The sequence below is a fragment of the Sciurus vulgaris genome (genome assembly GCF_902686455.1).
Source record: "Sciurus vulgaris genome assembly, chromosome: 12".
Classification (NCBI taxonomy): Eukaryota; Metazoa; Chordata; class Mammalia; order Rodentia; family Sciuridae; genus Sciurus; species Sciurus vulgaris.
The window spans coordinates 54,011,071-54,032,432 of NC_136473.1; the positions used below are offsets into that span (position 1 = coordinate 54,011,071).

Below are 21,362 nucleotides of genomic sequence, written 5' to 3' on the forward strand. Positions count from 1 at the left end.
CATCTCCAACATTTACATTCCCCAAAAGCATTCTTTAATTTATCCAGAAATTACCTGTAGAGGGAGTTTAAGATATAGATGTTTCCTAGTCCTGACACCTCCACACTTCCCAACTCCATGATCTCAATATGGTTTCATCCTAACCTTTTAAATCAATACTTAAGGGTTATATATCATTACAATCAGAGTTGAGCCAGGCAGTAAACAATAATTACCTTTTACTGCCTAACATTTTGGCTTTTTGGAATTAATAACTGGTTTCTTATATACCTAGTTTTCTTATCTTCATATATTTATTTACTATGTATTTATTCCTAGTTCACTGAGACTCTCCAGTCTAAGAAATCTCCTTTGAATATATCATTCCCATCAGATTTCTATTAATTTCATCTTCTGGAAGAAATATTTCCCTGTCATCTGATGTATTCCTGTCTGGACTGGGGACCATGGGCCAGGTGCACAGTTATCATCCTGGGTATTCTTCTTATCCCTGTCCTGGGTCTGTACTGCTCTTGCCTCTTTTTCAGATCCTCCTCTTCCTCGATATATTTCCTTGTTTTGATGGGCTACATTAACCAGGTTCCTGAGGAAGGATTTGTGGGTGATGAATCTGAGACCTTTTCTCTCTGAAAATATCTTTATTCTATTCTCAAATATAATTAATAGTTATACTAGTTCTGGTCATGTTTCTTTGGAATTTTGAAGATCCTCCTGCTCCACTGTTTCTCTACTGTTGCTCAGTCTAAAGTCATTCTGATTCCTGATCCTTTACATGTGGGTCTATTTCTTAAATTTCACAATGATGTGCCTTCGTGTGGGTTTTATCAACAGCCACTGTGCAGAGGGTTTATTGGAGCCTTTCAATCTGGGGAAAAAAAAAAAAAAACATGTTCTTCAGTTCTAAAATATTGATTCATTTCATTAAAATTTTCCCATTTCTTTCTGAAAGTTTATAATTCTGATACTGGCAACTTTTATACTTGCCCTTTAATACTGTTTAGTTGGGGATTCAAGATGGCGGACTAGAGGGTGGCTGCGTTTCGTGTTGCTCCAGGACTCAGGACTCAAGAAGAGGAGATATAGAAAGACTTGGGACCAACTCAAAGCAGCCGGGTGAGTGTCTCCCATTGGGCAGACGTCCCAGATGGGGCAGTAGTCCCCGAATGCAGGGAACTTTGTGAAGTAGAGCTGCCGGCGAGACGCCCCTTCCCCCGCTGGAGCAGTGAACGCGGACAACTGGGAGCATCGAAAAGGAGGCCGCGCGGCACAGCGCTTGGACTCGGCGCAACCCACCCGGGCTCTGGGAGGCTGCCCAAAGGAGAAGGTGCTTGGTGAGCTGTTTGGACTGAAAGTGACCACCCCTGAACACAGGGGGCTGCCCAGAGGAGAAGGAGAAATACGGGCTCGGCACGTCACTTGGAATTGGAGCAGCTGCGCCAGGGCTCTGGGCGGCTATCCGGTGGAACAGCGTGGTGAGTGGTTTGGTCCCAGAGCATCCGCTCCTGAACACAGGGGGGTTGTCTGGAGAAGGAGGAGGAGCGCGGTGGGGTGCTTGGTGTCGAAGTGACTGCACCAGGGCTACGGGTGGCAGTCGGGACAAGAAGGTGCACAGTGAGTTCCTGGGACTCGTGACGCACCAGATCTCTGGGTGACTGCCTGGTGGAGAAGGAGGTGCGTGGTGGGTCACTTGGACTTAGAGCGACCACAGGGAACACCAGGTGGCTGCCGGAGGAAAAGGCGTGTGGCGGGTCACTGGGACTCGAAGCAATTGTAAGGGGCTCCAGGGGCCTGCTCAGAGGAGGGGCCGCATAGCCAGGCGAAAAGTGCAGAGCAGGGTCCCAGGGCCTAGGCGGCTTCTTGGTGGAAGAGCCCCACAGACAAACTGAGGGATGGAGCGAAGGCTCCAGGTCTGCAGGCAGCTTCTCTGAGGAGAAGCAGCCTAAGGAGATTCATCTGTGAAGGGCCAGGCTTCCAGGCCCAGGAGGTAGGTCCGGGTCCCTGGGAACATTGCAGAAGAAGGCTGCCCAGCCCAGGCGGTAGTTGTGAATTGAACGGAACCTCTGGGAGGGAAACGGACCAGCGAGACCTCCCCACCGGGTGAATCCTCCCTGTCGGGTGAGGTTCTCCCAAAAGGACTGTAAAATCAGAGACACAGACCCAAACTGGCCTTGCATCAGCCCACATCCTACTTCCCCTTTGGATGACCATTCATCAGCAAGTGACGGTACCTCTGCCCACTAGCAGGGAATATACCCCACCGGAAGGCCACCTCCCCTAGGGAGCCAGCTTCCTTGTGGAGCACCGCATTATCAACTTCCTCCAAGACTTCAGGCTACTGAAGGCTAAGAGGGGATATACTAGAAAGCTTCAGGGATATTATAAGACAATAGAGGAAATCTGCAAATTCACAGCGGTCAACTGATACCTGAACAATATGAGAAAACAAGGAAAGAAAATGCTGCAAACAAATCTAGATGGTACATCAATGAAAACCAACGACAGCATGGCAAAAGAAATGACAGAAAGGGAGTTCAGAATGTACATAATTAAAATGATCAGGGAAGCAAATGACGAGATGCAAGAGCAAATGCAGGCACTGAATGATCGCACCAATCGACAGTTAAAAGAGCAAATACAGGAAGCAAAAGATCATTTCAATGAAGAGAGATATTAAAAAAAAACCAAACAAATCCTTGAAATGAAGGAAACAATAAACCAAATTAAGAACTCCATAGAAAGCATAACCAATAGAATAGAACACCTGGAAGACAGAACATCAGATATTGAAGATAAAATATTTAACCTTGAAAACAAAGTTGAACAAACAGAGAAGATGGTAAGAAATCATGAACAGAATCTCCAAGAACTATGGGATATCATGAAAAGGCCAAATTTAAGAATTATTGGGATTGAGGAAGGCTGAGAGAAACAGACCAAAGGAATGAATAATCTATTCAATGAAATACTATCAGAAAATTTCCCAAATCTGAACAATGAAATGGAAGATCAAGTACAAGAGGCTTATAGGACTCCAAATATACAAAATTACAACAGACCCACACCAAGGCACATTATAATGAAAATACCTAACATACAAAATAAAGACAGAATTTTAAAGGCCGCGAGAGAAAAGAACCAAATTACATTCAGGGGGAAACCAATACGGATATCAGCAGATTTTTCAATCCAGACCCTAAAAGCTAGAAGGGCCTGGAACAACATTTTTCAAGCCCTGAAAGAAAATGGATGCCAACCAAGAATCTTATACCCAGCAAAACTTACCTTCAAATTTGATGATGAAATAAAATCCTTACATGATAAACAAAAGCTAAAAGAATTTACAAAAAGAAAGCCAACATTACAGAACATTCTCAGCAAAATATTCCACAAGGAAGAGATGAAAAACAAAGAAACAAATCAGCAATGGGAGGAACTATCCTAAAGGAATTGTCAAATAAAGGAAGAACCAAGTCGTCTCAAAATAAATAAATAAATAAATAAAATGAACCAAATGACCGGGAATACTAATTATATCTCAATAATAACCCTAAATGTTAAAGGCCTGAACTCATCAATCAAAAGACATAGACTGGCAGATTGGATCAAAAAGAAAGATCCAACAATATGTTGCCTGCAAGAGACTCACCTTGTAGAAAGAGATACCCATAGACTAAAGGTGAAAGGATGGGGGAAAACATACCATGCACATGGACTCAGCAAAAAAGCTGGGATATCCATCCTCATTTCAGATACTGTGGACTTCAAGTCAAAACTATCAGAAGGGATAAAGAAGGACATTACATACTGCTTAAGGGAACCATAAATCAGCAAGACATAACAATCATAAACATCTATGCCCCAAACAGTGGCTCATCCATGTATGTCAAACAAATCCTTCTCAATTTCAGAAACCAAATAGACCATAACACAATAATACTAGGTGATTTTAACACGCCTCTCTCACCACTGGACAGATCTTCCAAACAAAAATTGAACAAAGAAACCATAGATCTCAATAACACAATCAATAATTTAGACTTAACGGACATTTATAGAATATACCATCCAACCAAGAGCGAATACACTTTCTTCTCAGCAGCACATGGATCCTTCTCTAAAATAGACCATATATTATGCCACAAAGCTAATGTAAGCAAATACAAGAAGATAGAGACACTACCTTGTATTCTATCAGATCATAATGGAGTGAAGTTAGAAATAAATGAAAGAGTAAAAACCAGAAGCTACTCCAACACCTGGAGATTAAACAATATGCTATTACATGATGAATGGATAACAGAAGATATTAGGAAGGAAATTAAAAAATTCTTAGAGGTAAATGAGAACAAAGAAACATCATATCAAAATCTTTGGGACACTATGAAAGCAGTACTTAGAGGAAAATTTATTTCACGGAGCGCATTCAATAAAAGAAGTAAAAATCAACAAATAAACAACCTAACACTACAGCTCAAAGCCCTAGAAAAAGAAGAACAGACCAACACCAAAAGTAGTAGAAGACAGGAAATAGTTAAACTCAGAGCTGAAATCAACAAAATTGAAACAAAAGAAACAATACAAAACATTGACAAAATAAATAGTTGGTTCTTTGAAAAAATAAACAAAATTGATAAACCCTTAGCCACTCTAACAAAGAGAAGACGAGAGAAAACCCAAATCACTAAAATTCAAAATGAACAAGGAAATATCACAACAGACACGACTGAAATACAAAACATAATTAGAAGCTATTTTGAAAATCTATATTCCAACAAAATAGAAAATTTCGAAGACATCAACAGGTTTCTAGAGACATATGAATTGCCTAAATTGAACGAGGAGGACATACACAATTTAAATAGAACAATTTCAAGTAATGAAGTAGAAGAGGTCATCAAAAGCCTACCAACAAAGAAAAGTCCGGGACCAGATGGGTTCTCAGCCCAGTTCTACAAAACCTTTAAAGAAGAGCTCATTCCAATACTTCTCAAAGTATTCCATGAAATAGAAGAGGAGGGTACCCTCCCAAACTCATTCTATGAAACCAATATTACCCTGATACCCAAGCCAGACAGAGACAAATCGAGGAAAGAAAATTTCAGACCGATATCATTAATGAACATTGACGCAAAAATTCTCAACAAAATTTTAGCAAATCGCATACAAAAATATATTTAAAAGATAGTGCACCACGATCAAGTGGGTTTTATCCCAGGGATGCAAGGTTGGTTCAACATCCGGAAATCAATAAATGTAATTCACCATATCAATAGACTTAAAGTCAAGAATCACATGATTATTTCAATAGATGCAGAAAAAGCATTTGATAAAATACAACACCCTTTCATGCTCAAAACACTAGAAAAAATAGGGATAGTGGGAACATTCCTTAACATTGCAAAGGCCATCTATGCTAAGCCCATGGCTAATATCATTTTAAACGATGAAAAACTGAAAGCATTCCCCCTAAAAACTGGAACAAGACAGGGATGCCCTCTTTCACCACTCCTATTCAATATCGTTCTTGAGACTCTAGCCAGAGCAATTAGACAGACCAAGGAAATTAAAGGAATACGAATAGGAAAAGAAGAACTGAAACTATCCCTATTTGCGGATGATATGATTATATACTTAGAGGAACCAGGAAATTCCACCAGAAAACTGTTAGAACTCATAAGTGAATTCAGTAAAGTGGCAGGTTACAAGATCAATGCTCATAAATCCAATGCATTTTTATACATAAGTGAGGAATCCTCAGAAAGAGAAATTATGAAAACTACCCCATTCACGATAGCATCAAAAAAAAATAAAATACTTGGGAATCAATCTCACAAAAGAGGTGAAAGACCTCTACAATGAGAACTACAGAACACTAAAGAAAGGAATTAAAGAACACCTTGGAAGATGGAAAGATCTCCCATGTTCTTGGATAGGCCGAATTAATATTGTCAAAATGGCCATACTACCAAAAGTGCTATACAGATTCAATGCAATCCCAATTAAAATCCCAATGACGTACCTTACAGAAATAGAGCAAGCAATCATGAAATTCATCTGGAAGAATAAGAAACCCAGAATAGCTAAAGCAATCCTTCGCAGGAAGAGTGAAGCAGGGGGTATCGCAATACCCGAACTTCAACTTTATTACAAAGCAATAGTAACAAAGACGGCATGGTACTGGTACCAAAATAGACAGGTAGATCAATGGTACAGAATAGAGGACACGGACACAAACCCAAATAAATACAACTTTCTAATACTAGACAAAGGCGCCAAAAATATGCAATGGAGAAAAGATAGCCTCTTCAACAAATGGTGCTGGGAGAATTGGAAATCCATATGCAACAGAATGAAACTAAACCCATATCTCTCACCCTGCACAAAACTCAACTCAAAATGGATTAAGGACCTTGGAATCAGACCAGACACTCTGCAGATTATAGAAGAAAAAGTAGGTCCCGATATTCAACATGTCGGCCGAGGACCAGACTTCCTCAACAGGACTCCCATTGCACAAGAAATAAAAGCAAGAATCAATAACTGGGATAGATTCAAACTAAAAAGCTTTCTCTCAGCAAAGGAAACTATCAATAATGTGAAGAAAGAGCCTACAGAGTGGGAGAATATCTTTGCCAATCATACTTCAGATAGAGCACTAATCTCCAGAATCTATAAAGAACTGAAAAAACTCTACACCAACAATACAAATAATCCAATCGACAAATGGGCTAAGGAAATGATCAGACACTTCACAGAAGAAGATGTACAAGCAATCAATAAACATATGAAAAAATGTTCAACATCTCTAGTAATAAGAGAAATGCAAATCAAAACCACCCTAAGATTCCATCTCACCCCAATTAGAATGGCGATTATCAAAAATACAAGCAACAGGTGTTGGCGAGGATGTGGGGAGAAAGGTACACTCATACATTGCTGGTGGGGCTGCAAATTAGTGCAGCCACTCTGGAAAGCAGTGTGGAGATTCCTTAGAAAACTTGGAATGGACCCTCCATTTGACCCAGCTATCCCACTCCTTGGCCTATACCCAAAGAACTTAAAATCAGCATACTACAGAGATACAGCCACATCAATGTTCATAGCTGCTCAATTCACAATAGCCAGACTGTGGAACCAACCTAGATGCCCTTCAATTGATGAGTGGATAAAGAAACTGTGGTATATATATACAATGGAATATTACTCAGCCATAAAGAATGACAAAATTATGGCATTTGCAGGCAAATGGATGAAAATGGAGAATATCATGCTAAGTGAGATAAGCCGATCTCAAAAAGCCAAAGGACGAATGATATCGCTAATAAGTGGAGGATGACACATAATGGGGGGGAGGGAAGGGTTAATGTTAGGGTTAGAGTTAGGGTTAGGGAGGGGGGCAAGTATGGAGGAAGAAAGTACTGTATAGAGGGTAAAGAGGGGTGGGAGGGGTGGGGGGAAGGGAAAAAATAACAGAATGAATCAAACAACATTACTCTATGTAAATTTATGATTACACAAATGGTATGCCTTTACGCCATGTACAAACAGAGAAACAACATGTATCCCATTTGCTTACAATAAAAAAAAAATTTTTAAATAATAAAAAAAAAATACTGTTTAGTTGTTTTCTTCCTATTTTCCATCTCCTTTTTACCTCTTGCAAAATTTTCCTACTTTTATCTCTTAGCCTGTCCAAAAGTACTGTTCATTCTTCTTTCTAAAGTATATTTATGACATGTGCTCAATTTGGTTAAGAATAATAGAATTAAGGATAGCATAGCTTATAAGTTCTGATATAGATGAACTCTTGATAGTTTTCATCATGATTTTTTTTTTTTGGTGGGGGGCTGGGTATTTGGAATTGAACCCAGGAGCTCTTTACCACTGAGCCACACCCTGATTCCTTTTAATTTTTTATTTTACTAAGTTACAGAGGCTGCCCTTGACCTTGCAATCCTCTCATCTCAGCCTCTCAAGTCACTGGGATAGAGGCATATGCCACTAAGCCCAGTTAACTGTAACAACATTAACTAAAGAAAAGGAATTAAGACACAAGAAACTCCGTAAACCAGCCATATTTGAAAACATTTAACATTTGTTTAACAGGCATCTAAGCAAAAAAGGTACAAGATATGTTGCCGTGGATAATGACAATTAAAACTTATTGAGGAATTACTAAGTATCAAACATTCTGCTTTCATTATTACTTAAATGTTACGAGGAGAAGGTTAGTAACTTGTCCAGGATCATCTCTGATAAGTAATACAGCCAGAATTAGAATCCAGGTTTGTCTGACTTCAAGCACAACCTTTTAAACACTCTGACAAACTGCCACAAGTTCACAAAAAACGATTCATAGGCATATTTTGCCCAGTTTCATTTTTCAGTCAAATATGGTCATTTAACTGAGTTCTAACTGATGAAATGTGGTGACCCAGAAGTACCACTTTAAAGTCTGGCACACTAAAATATCTCCTCCGGATGATCTGCTGGTTCCTTTTCTGGCTTCATGCAGATGAGCACATGTTGGCAGGAACCTATTTACTGAAGATGGTGCAGTCACAAGGCATAACACCTCTACCAATCAGGAATACTAGTTTTTTATTTTGCTGAGCAAGAAATAAAATTCAAATTATACTAATTCACTGACATTGGGAGATTACAATAGTCAATCTCAACACCCTATTGCCTCAGGAAACATAAAAAATTTTATAATAAATGTCAGGTAGATTAATAACCATAACACGTGAACAGCACCAAAAAATAGTAGTAGAGTTGTATTTACAGAGAAAAGTTATATGTTCAGAGAAAAAAAAATAACCACTCTTAGCCAGAGATATTGTGGAGGTATTAATATTGAAAGTGAATTCAGTTGATGGGATAACTTTAGTAATTAATTCTGTGGCCCCAAAAGGCATTAAAAGTAGAAAGAATGACATGTCACCATACAAAAGATAGAAAAGTAAAAACCTCCTAAGAATATGGTGTACAATAGCATCATTTGGAGGAGGTATACGCTATAAATCAAAAAGCAGTGAGGTCTAAGGCTAGAAAGGTAGACAGATGCCAGTCATTTTTGGACCACTTTCCCAAGCAACAGAGTTATCAAAAATTGAACAGCAAAAATCGTACATAAATCATACAGTGCAAAACAAATACAGTGGTACAAGACCAAAGAGTAGGGAGGTAGGGAGAGCCTGAAGCAAATATCACATAGTACAGATTTAAACATTTAAAAAATACTTACTGATCACCGTCTTCATGTGAATGTAAACTAAATGATCAGGAGAGGGAATGGGAGAAAAACTGGTGAACTATTAAGGAAAAATTAGACAGTAGTTGGTTATAGGAGTTGAAGATAGCATCGGGTAAGAGAAAGGAAAAGGTCAGTAATGACTGTTTTCAAGCCCAAGTGCCTAGAGAAGAGGGAAGACAACATTAACTACATTAACTAGAAAAGCTAGAAGACAAAACTGCTTTGGAAGAGACTTTTTTTTGGGGCGGGGGGGGGGGAGAAACTATTAATCTGCTTTGCTTTGAGACAGGCCAAGGAAGAGGTAACAGGTTCCATTTCTCTTATTTACCGATCTGTTTTCAATTTACTAATTTAATCAAATGATCTGAGGCCCTCATTTTACCTATAAAGGATTAAAAAGCACAGAGATTCTGCAGCAAATGCTACACTTTTGAAATAGCATTCGAAGTTATAAGTTAGATAAGAATTATCTAACATTAGTTCCAGGAAACAAAATAAAAAACTGTCAATGTAATTTGGAAAATCTTGCAAAGTATAATCTTTTTGGAATTTCATAATGTACATTTTTGAGATTTCTATACCAAAGAACCTTTCAATTTTCTTCAGTCCAAGTAGTTCCCAAATTTAGTTGAAGACAATAATCTATTTTTGAGGAAACCTTCCTATTAATGATATACAATTTGGAAATGTTACACAGACAATAAGATACTTGAGAGAAAGAAAATTTCTTATTAGTCTTTGCAAATTTATGGCAGAGTTATGTTAACAATAGATGTCATATTATCTTAATCACATCTAAAAGCTATCCCAAAATACCAAGGATCATCCGAGGTTTACAACAATTCTACACATCATAAAATCTCTACCCACAAACTCATTGTAGGTATTTCTATAATCCTAACTCCACTGGATAAAGCAGAGTACTCTTTGCTTCCCAAATTAAGTTCATCCTCAAAATGCAATACAATTGAAGACACTTCAGTCTTTTAAAATCTTTAAAAAACAGACTGCTCAAAACAAAGCATTAAGTAAATTATTTTGTAAAAACTATGAAACATATGACAATAAGTTATTATTCAACACGGATATTACAGTATGAGCACAGGATGAGAGGCAAATCTTTGCTAATGACAAAAATTTAAATTTAAAAAAGGTTTAAGTAAGTGGTGAAAAATTTTTCCCCTTTCCTATTCAACAATTCAGGTGAACCTAAATAAGCAGAGTCACTTATTCCAGTCCCCTTCCCTCAATAGGTACAAGAGGAAGAAAAACATTCTGCCACTGGGTGGGGTACAGAACAAATTGTGCCCCTCCAGGCTTCATTCACTAGCTGTGGGCTGAATGAATCAACATGTTTATCTGCTAATACAGCTGAGCTCATTTTAAAGTACTATGCACTTGAAAGCCAATGTTTTAAAAATAGAACTAATAAAAGAAAGTTTCTGGTTTTTTTAGCAAGTTTTCTTAGGTTCTTTGTTTTAGAAGACCAAAAGTTAATGAAATAATCTTCCATTGTGTCAAAATATGGATTCTCAACAGAAGAAGATTTAAGGCAACTTGGCTCTAAAACATTTGTTCTAAGGGTCAAGGACAATCTGACTTCTTAGTTCTGCCAGCAATTTTTAAAAGTTGCTTCCTGTACTAGGGAATGTTCACTGCTCTTACACAAACAATAATAAAAGTCATTTATACAACCATCTTGATTAGTCTTTCCTTTTTAACTCGGTTTGGTAATAGCAAAAGTTACAATCATAATCCTAATAAGCAGTTTACTTGCCATTATATTTCTACTCAATCATCATTTGTGGGGAAACAATGCTGATCTATTTGGGGGGGGGCATGGGTAACTGGGGCTCAAACTCAGGGGCAACCAGTCACTGAGCCACATCTCCAGCCTTACTTTATATTTTATTTAGAGACAGGGTTTCACTGAGTTGCTTAGCACCTTGCTTTGGTTGAGGATGGCTTTGGACTTGCAACCCTCCTGCCTCAGACTCCCAAACTGCTGGGATTACAAGTGTGCGGCGACCACACAGGCTATTCATTTATTTTTTAAAAAATATATCTTGAATACCAATTACGTGCCAGACATAATAGATTTTTTTAAAAAAGGTCCACAAAAGAGATGTTGTCACTGTCTTCACCGAGTTTTAGGTCTGGCTAAAATTATAAAGCTATATATAATCCAGGCTATGAAAAGGTAAAGATATCATGAAAGCGAATATTGTGATGTAGCCCAAGAGTCAGAGGACTCTTCTGGCAGTGACAAAGGAACTATGATTAGCTTTACAAACAATAACCATAATTTAAAGTGCACACATACCCACACTCCCTATCATTCTAGGAATAAAAATGTTCACAACTGCAAGGGAAGAGAAGGGTTAACAAGAGCAAGGGTAAAATTTAGATTACTCTTAAAGGTGACAGCTTCATGTGAACATCAAGAAATCATTCATCTCTGTAGGAAGAAAAGCAATGGCCACTCCTTGTATATCTCCACTCAAAAATAGGTTTCATAGCTAGGGCTGATTTCCAATGATAAAGCCAATATCAGCTATCAGTCTAGTAATCTCCAATCATCTCAAATCCTCCACAGACAGTAAGTTGAGCTTGTAATATAGTAAATATATCACAAGCCTTAACACCATATAACTCAGGTCACAAAAAAAGATGTCTTCAGTTTCACAGAGCACAGGATTAGAGAATGTTAGAAGAGAAACAAACTTAAAAATCACCTTGTAATAAAATACTTTCAGTTTGAAAATCAGGAATAAGATCCAAAGTGTGGAACACCCAACATCATACATTTAGTTCAGAATAGGAGGTTAGCTAGAGTCTGGGTGGCCTGAGTTTACTCCCTATGCTCTTCCTATCAGTAATGCAATGGTAAATATATCAAATGATATACCTGTTGCAAGTAAGACAGATTTTAATAAGATAGGAATTACATTTCAAAAATTTTATATACTTTCCACTGACCTACACTTGTCTTAGGCTCTAAAAAAAAATGTTTTCATTTTACCACATACCACAGAAAGGTTAAGGTGAAAAAACTAACATTTTTTTTTACCCCATAGGGTACAGGAGGTAGGTTGAGTGCTTTAACTCAATTGCACCTAATCATCACAACTACTCTCTGATTAGATATTATGCTTTTTTACAGAGACTCAGAAACAATTTATTTGAGGTGATTAAAAGAAAAAAACAGGTCCTTTATTTCAGAGAGTTTAGGAAGCTGTCTACTAGAATAGTACTTCTGGAGGGACAACTGAAGAAGCATAAAGAACAGAAAGGAAAGAAAATGGTAAATATTTGGGTAGATAAAATAATTGCTGACATAAACAATAATAATAATGTATTGTGGGGATTTTAAAATTTGTTCTAATTACACATGACAGTAGAATGCATTTTGACACATCATAGATGGAGTATATCTTATTCTTCTGGTTGCACATGATGTAGACTTACACCAATTGTGTAATCATATATGTACATAGGGTAATGTCAGATTCATTCTACTATCGTTTCTACCCACATATCCCCTCCCCTCCCTTCACTCCCCGCTACTTAATATAAAGTAACTCTGTTCTTCCCTAGCCCCTCCCCCTTACTATGAATTAGCATCCACATATCAGAGAAAATATTCAGCCTTTGGTTTTATGGGTTTGGCTTATTTCACTTAGCATGATATTCTCCAACACCATCCATTCACCAGCAAATACCAAAATTTCATTCTTCTTTAAAGCTGAGTAATATTCCATCGTATATATACACTACATTTTCTTCATCCATTCATCTGTTGAAGGGCACCAAGGTTAGTTCATAGTTATTGTGAGTTGAGCTGCTATAAACACTGATGTGGCTATGTCACTGCAGTATGTCAATTTTAAGTCCTTCAGGCATAAACTGAGGAGTGGGATAACTGGGTCAAATGCTGATTCCATTCCAAGTTTTCTGAGGAATCTCTGCACTGCTTTCCATAATGGTTGCAACACTTTGCATTCCCACACAGTGTATGAGTGTACCTTTTTCCCCACATTCTCACAAACATTTATTGTTGCTTGTATTCTTGATAATTGAAATCCTGATTGGAGTGAAATGAAATCTTAGAGTAGTTTTTGATTTGCATTTTTCTAATTGCTAGAGATGTTGAACATTTTTTTGGAAATATCAAGTTTTAAACAAGTACTTTACAAACAAAATTCAGAATATACTCTTAAATTGTATACTGTTTGTATTTCCAGCATTCTTTTCAATACCAGAGTCACCCAGAAAAGCATTAATATCTATTCACTCCTGTGAAATACTGACTCATTCACAAGAAGCAGTCTGAAATACTTAGGAGAACCATGAGAAAATAAGGACTACATTTTAATAATTCTGACTTCTCCACTAGTGAAAAGTCTATTAACAATTTCAACCCAAAATATACTACTCAAAATATAAAAGCTGGTAACATAAATAGAGCAAATCAAATCATTAATTAAAGAAAGACCAATTTTTTATTGCACAACTACCCTACACTAAATTGGACTAAGCTGTTGCTTTCTCATCTTTGCTAAATTAGTTAACACTCATGCATCATTTCCTGGTTTCGGATACTTGGTTAACATTGTTCATCTGCTGTCATCTCTCATCAAGTTCTCTCGACCCTCATGGATTTATGCTTTTGTGTTCTCATTATCATTTCAGTAGAGAGAGAAATGTGTGTTTTCTCTGATATTAGAGGGATTTTTTGCTGTGTTTTCTTTTGATCTTTGTGTAGACTGTTTTCTTCCAATGCTGCAGGTACAATGCTGCACTCCCTCCTCCACACCTTTGTTTTGAAATCTCTTTTTTACATTGGTAGTTTCCCCAAAATGTCCAATGGTCTTGGATTATTAGTTCATCTTTGAGAATAAGATCCTGAAAAGAACTTATTGCAAGACCTGTGGTAGGTGAACAAGGCTTGAGAGCTTGTAGAGCTCACAAGGGGCTCTCAGTGGTAAGCTATCAGTATCTTTAGATGCTGATATCCTCAGACTTCTGCAAGGGGTAGTCAGAGCAGGTTTAACTGAAGTTCTAGGACAGCAGAGAAAGAGAGCCAAGAATTCCATAGTTCAGATGTATATTTCCCTTGGTCTCCCAGTCTTAAACCAGTCAGTCACCCACATCCCTGGTTTTCAGAGGTCAGGTATCGCTTCTTTAATTGTACAAAAAAGAAACCTTGGTACGAAGCCCAGGGGTTAGGGTGGAAGTGGATATTCATTCATGAGGGTACATGGTGGGGAACCTGAGGATTCCACCTGCCAGTGTACACAGATTTTCCAGTTAAACCCACAGTTTTCAGTGCCACTTTTGACTCTGACCTTCCTTAGTATCTGCTGCCTTCAAATGCTGTTCCTCTCGGGAACTTAACATCATATGAGTATTATTGTACACCTTTACAGGTACTATGACATTATCTTTGCTGAGTTAGTCACTACTTGTCCATTTGCTTTATTACTGTTTTCTGTTGTACTCTCTCCCCATTCATTGTTATTTTTTCCATTTTGGCGGGGACTAGGTAGTGAGAAGAGATAAAAGTGTAACCAGTCTCCCATTTTTAGTAAGAAATCCTGATATAGCTATTTTGAGATCAGCCACCTCAGGATACAGACTATAGGACTCATCTCAAGGACTAAATTAATACTTCTCAAAGTATGATCACAGAGCTGCACCAAAATCCACCGGGTGGTTTTTGCTTTGTTTGTTTGTTTGTTTGTTTTTTGCGGTGCTGGAACCCAGGGCCTTGTGCATGCAAAGCAAGCACTCTACTGCCTGACCTATCTCCCCAGCCCTGCTTTGTTGTTAAATGAAAACCAGACTGAGTCATACTCCTGCTCAAAACTTTCTATTAAACAGTCTCCAACTATCCAAGTTCTTTCAAAGTCTGAAATGATATGGCCTATATGTACCTACCTCTGATCCCAATTAATATCCTTTTCTCCCACCCTTTAACCCTATCCTAGCTATACTGGCCTTCTGTTTATTCCTTGACCACCAGACAAGTTTACTGGTGGTGCCAGGATAACTCTTTAGCACATACCATGGTTTACTTTCTTCATAGCACTTTTCATTATATGAAATTACTCTATTTAATGACATGCTTATTATCAATATCCTCCATTTAAACAGCAGGCAGCTGGAACACCTTCTAATACTACTTACACAAATCAAAATTACAATATGATAGGAAGGCACTCAATAAGTATTTGGCAGATAAATGAATTCTTTGGTTCTAGAGTCCAACCCAGACCTACTGAGTGAGAATCCTGGAATTTCCAGAAACAATTTTATAAAAACACAAAATTTCCTATTTATGATGCAGTAACACCTTGTTCACCCCCATAGCTAATCTAGGCCATATGATACAACTAAAACTAACCCTTAAAATGGATATTTTCTGCTCTTACCATTGAAGACCTATTTGCTTTTGATTGGAGGGTTGAACAATGGAAAAGATATGGCTAAGAGGAGTTTCTAATATTTTCATAAAGAAATACCCCATGACAGGCAATAAAGTTGCTTTAATTTAACATACAACTATCTGAGCTTCCACATCATAAATATGCTTAATGATCTATTTTATTAAGTAATTCAACAATTATGGTAGTAAAAAAATTTTTTTTTCGCTTATGTACTCGATATTATACAATTTCCTGTAGGATTTTGTTCTATTATCGTCTATTTTTTTTGGGGGGGTGTTTTTTTTTAATTTATTTTTATTGGAAACAAATGGGATACATGTTGTTTCTGTTTGTACATGGAGTAACAGCATGCCATTTGCATATTCATAAATTTACATAGAGTAGTGATGTTTGATTCATTCCATTATTTTTTTCCTCCCCCCCCCACCCCTCCCACCTCTCTTTTCCCTCTATACAGTCCCTCCTCCCTCCATTCTTGTCCCACTCCCACCCCCCATTAAGTGTCATCAACTGCTTATCAGTGAGATCATTCCTCTTTTGGATTTTTGAGATTGGCTTATCTCACTTAACATGATATTCTCCAATTTCATCCATTTGCCTGCAAATGCCATAATTTTATTATTCTTTATAGCTGAGTAATATTCCATTGTATATATATACCACAGTTTCTTTATCCATTCATCAATTGAAGGGCATCTAGTTTGGTTCCATAGTCTGGCTATTGTGAATTGTCTATTTTTCTCAACCATACCTAGACAATTCTCTAGCTCATTTCTAGACAGCAAACAGATGTATCAGCTCCCTATTCTTTAAAAAAAAAAAAAAAAAAGTCACTTGCTTTTACTTTACATACTCAATCTTCAATCCACTCTACTTCCTCTCACCACATCAAATTTCGTGGATGTCTATTTCCTCATTCACTCAATCTCTCAATCTTCAATTCCATGATAACTAACACAGCTGTCAATCCTTTACCCCAACAATTGTTCTCTAGTCACCAATGAGCTCCTTTACTCATACTTCCCCACCTGCTTTAACTTTTGCTCCTCTTTGCACATGACTTAAATTCTGTTCATCCTTGAAGGATGAGTGGAGAGGGTAGCACAGATCTAGACAGGGCTCAGTGTGAAGCTAGCTTCAACAGTGATTACATTTTTCTGAACTAGTTGACTCAGGAACTGGTCTATCTTCCAAAGATATGAGTAAACTAGGGCAGGTTCTATTCTCAATCATCTTTATCTTCCCAAGCACATATACTCTGCCGTTTGCAGCAGAAAGCAAAGAGGTAAGGGAAAAGGAGAAGAGAAGAGAGGAAGAAAATACAGAAAGTAGTTCTACTCAGTTTTTATCTCAAAATACAAAGCAGAAATGCTAACCACAATGGAATTTCAATTAATGTTTGGTGACTCTAACTGAATATATGCCTATTTTCAAGGGGTTTTGTTTTGATAAATTTCATTTAATATTTACATTTAAATTTCTAAGAACTGTACCTTTACATTAAAGTTCTGATTGTAAGAGACATACTGTCAACTACAATTACATCTGCTGACTTATTAACAAGCAAATTCAAAGTTTTAGAAAGTACTAGGCAATGAAGAAGTAATATACTTTAGCATTCTTCAACTTCCTAGTGAGGGAGTAGAGCTGGGAAAGGGGTGGAAAGAAAATATGGTAAGTTGGAGTCAACACAAATGAAATGGAAATAAAAAGAACAAAAGAATAATACTCAAGACTGAAGAGAGGGTAGTAAAACAGCTCCAAAATTTTCCTGCGACTAACTTTGAACTCTATGAAGAAATTGTCAAAAATGCGTTAGGTAAATTTTTTAAAATTTTTAAGCTTGATTTGTTGCTTAAGATAAAAAGAGCTGGGGAGATAGCTCAGTTGGCAGAGTGCTTGCCTGACAAGCACGAGGCCCTGGGTTCGGTTCCCAGCACCGCAAAAAAAATACAAAACCAAACCAAGAAAAAAAGAGAAAATATTAAATTTAAAAACAAAGTGGGCAAAACAAATTGCTTTAAATCAGTGCTTGCTTATAATATTTTAGTTAAAATCTAACTAGCACTTGGACACTTAACAGAAAAAAGGAAAGTATTCTTTTTAATTAAAAGAGGTCAAGGATAATTCCTGGAGAGAAAAAAATTCAAAATCACCAAACTATTTTATATAACTTAGAGTTCATTCTTTTTAGCTCCTATTCTCTGCCTTATTCCCAGGTTTCTATTACCTTTCATTGCTTTGAAATGTCAGTATTCACCAAGGTTCTATCCTCATCTTTTCTTAAGCATGTTCACTAAGCAATCCCATCAATCCCAAAACAATACAATGGTAAAGAGCATATCCTCCAGGATCAGATGTGCAAGTTTGATCCTGTCTTACCAAGTGTGTAACCTTAAGCAAGTTACTGAACCTCTCTGTGTCTCAGTTTCTTCATCAGAAAAGCAAGAACAGTACAGTACCAACCTTACATAGCTGTTGCAAGGCCTTAGTTAAATATATATTAGTCCCCCTTTATCTGCAGGGAATACACACACACACACACACACACACACACACATACATGTTTCTAGGCACAGTAAAGACTAGAAACAATAACTAATAATAATTATAATAATATACTATAATAAAATTGCCAGCATCACTACCCTTGGGTTTGGAACCATTATTGAGTAAAATAAGGATTACTTGACAAGCACTGCAGTTGATCTGATAACTAAGAGAGGTACTAAGTGACTAATGGTAGGAAGCATAGTGTTGATGTGCCAGACAACAGAACAATCCCAGTCCCATGTAGAACAGAATGAGGGTCTGTGATTTACCACACTGCTCAGAATGAACCGTTTATTTCTGGAATTTTCCATTTGGTATTTTCAGTCTATGGTTGACCACAGGTAACTGAAATTGCAGACAAGTGGGAACTACTCTACTGGTCAGATAACTCTTTTCATCAGTGTTTAACAGAAAATATATTCATGAATATTCTTGATTTTACACCTTTTTCCAATGACATATAGTCATTCCATGATCCTAACACTTTATAACCTTTGAAACCTGGTATCTTATTTTTCCTTTCTAGTAAATGTTCTCCCCTACTTTCTACCACCTGCCATCATTGAAGGGTTGTCATCTGAGCCTTCCAAACTCAACTAATTATCACCACACTAATCATCTACCACTGGATAACGGATTACTATAAAATGTACTGTAAAATAACAATAAACCTTTACTATCTCATAGTTCCTGTTAGTCAAATATTCAGGATCAGTGGTACAAAAGGCATAGGAAAATTACAATCATCATTTCTGTTCCAACAAGGCAGTCATTGGGCCATAGTACTTCTGAAATCCATCAGGTCACAGGCAATTCATGATTAGAATACAAGGCCTGATTCTGTCCTCTAGGCTCTTTACTCTGCTTTGTGACTCATCATTTCTTTTCCTTTGTTTGAAGCTGTATGATTTATTTCAACAAGCTTAAAGATCAGTGATACATTACTGCTTTTAATTTGAAGAGGGAAGGAGGGAACAAAGGAAGGAGTGGGAAATAGGGAGGAAGGGAAGAAAAATGTGTTTGACAAAACCCTTCTATGAGGCCACACCTTGGATCTTTCTGAGGTCTTCGAGGAGTTTAAAGTCAAACCCTCAGCTTCACCTACAGACCACATTTCCCCCCAAAGTGTCCTGGATTTGATCCTTCTCGGTAAGCATTCTTAACTTTATTATTATGCATAGGAAGAGCATGGGAATTTTCTAACTCAATAGTTCCTTGCTTCTTTTTAATGGCCTTTCCCCTTTACCTTATCTAGTTCCTTTTACATTCTACATATAAACAAAGAGAAACCAGGTGGCATCTTCAACATTCTGCTTAAAATCTCCTTAGGTACATTATTTAGTTCATTCTGTACATTTTTCCAATTCCCACGTTATTATAGGTAACAAAGCTGCTGAACTTTCTGCCACAAGAATTCCCTTTCATCAAATTTCTAGTAATATTTTTCTTACTACATCCAAAGCCTTCTCAAAGGCCAAACTTTTAGTAATAATCATGCAAGGTTCTTTGGGCTTTCACTAATGCCTGAAAAGTCTGTTCCTACTTCTGAATTTCAAAGACAGCCCTACACTTTTATTACAGGAAAATAAAACCATTCTGATACCAAATTCTATACTGAATAGCTAATGCTGTGTAATAGATTATTCCCCAAAGTTAGCACCTTATGTACAATGAACTTCTATTGTCCAGTTTCTGTGGGGTAACAAAAGCTAAGCTGGTTAGTTCTAGACCAGAGACTGCACACAATATACTGGCTAGGTCTATAGTCATCAAAAGGCCCTACTTGGGTTTGGGTCTGTTTCCAAGATGCCTTGTTCACATGGCTTAAAAGCTCATGATGGCCTTTGGCTTATAACTGCATTCTTAATGAGAAAAGGAGCCACTATAGCTTTACATAGCCACTCCACCTTTACATGGCTTAAGAAGATGTTTTTCCAAATTTTACACGGGTGTTGATGTTGTTTCTGAATTAGCTAGCATATCAACAGCTTATTATAACAAAGCTGCTTATAGGTAACAAAGCTGCTAAACTTTCTGCCGCAAGAATCCCCTTTCATCAAATTTCTAGTATTATTTTTCTTACCGCATCCAAAGTAGTAAGAATTTAAATTACGAAATATAAGCAATTAATAGTTTCACTGCAATTGTATGGATAGCCTGCTAAAAGCAGCTTTACAACATGTAAATACTCAGTAACAACTATCAAAAGATTAAGATATCTCAGTCAGAGAGGGATAATCTATAATTTGATCATCTTCCACTAGATATTTAAAGACCCTTCTGTTTTTGACACTTATCTTTAATCCTACTATCAAACCCATGCTTTGCATTTTGAATGAAAAAAATTAACAGATTCCATAAAAGCAGATATAAAACAAAAACGGTGTCTAAAAGGTAGGCTACATGAAAAGAAAAACAAACTAGAAAAGATAAAAAAAGCATACAAGCAAAGTAAAAACACAAGAGCAGAACCATTCTCAACGGGTTTAAAATTTTCCTGCCCACCAGGTACTAAAAAGTATTTTTTAAAGAATTCCAATAAATTTCTGAGTGTCAATAATAAACAAAATATGAAGTATTAAAGATTAACAATAAAGAAATCTTAGGTATTTTCCTGCCTCTACCCCTATCTTGAAAAATTACCTCAATTTTTTAAATCTGTAAAATAGATGGATCTAACATTAAGCAACTTTCAGTCTCTTCTAGCTAGAAATTCTAAATGCACTTGAAAAGAAATTCCAACTATTTTTCCAGATAAGTGATTGGAACTCAGCTGATTTAAATCATTAGTTTCAGAGTGTAGAATGAATTGGACATAATGTTCCTATGTTCATATATTAACATAAGACTAGTGTAACTCCACATCATGCACAACCACAAGAATGGGAAGTTATCTATGCCAAAATACTCTACTGTCATGTATATCTAAAAAGAACAAATAAAAAAATTAGGTTCAAATTCTCATAATGTGTACTCCTCATACACCTCTCATAAATTTCATAAATTGTTTTCCTACTCTGAAATTAATAGATAACAGATAGCACTACTGAATTATAGACCTTACTAAATTCTGTATCTATACAATATAATAAAATATTTACTCA

General features: G+C 37.0%; 1 protein-coding gene across 2 annotated transcripts in view; it reads right to left on the minus strand.

The window, feature by feature from the left end:
* AKT3 (AKT serine/threonine kinase 3) overlaps window positions 1–21,362 on the minus strand; it is a 311,937-nt gene that overhangs the window by 262,432 nt on the left and 28,143 nt on the right. The gene's annotated exons all lie outside the window — the stretch shown is intronic.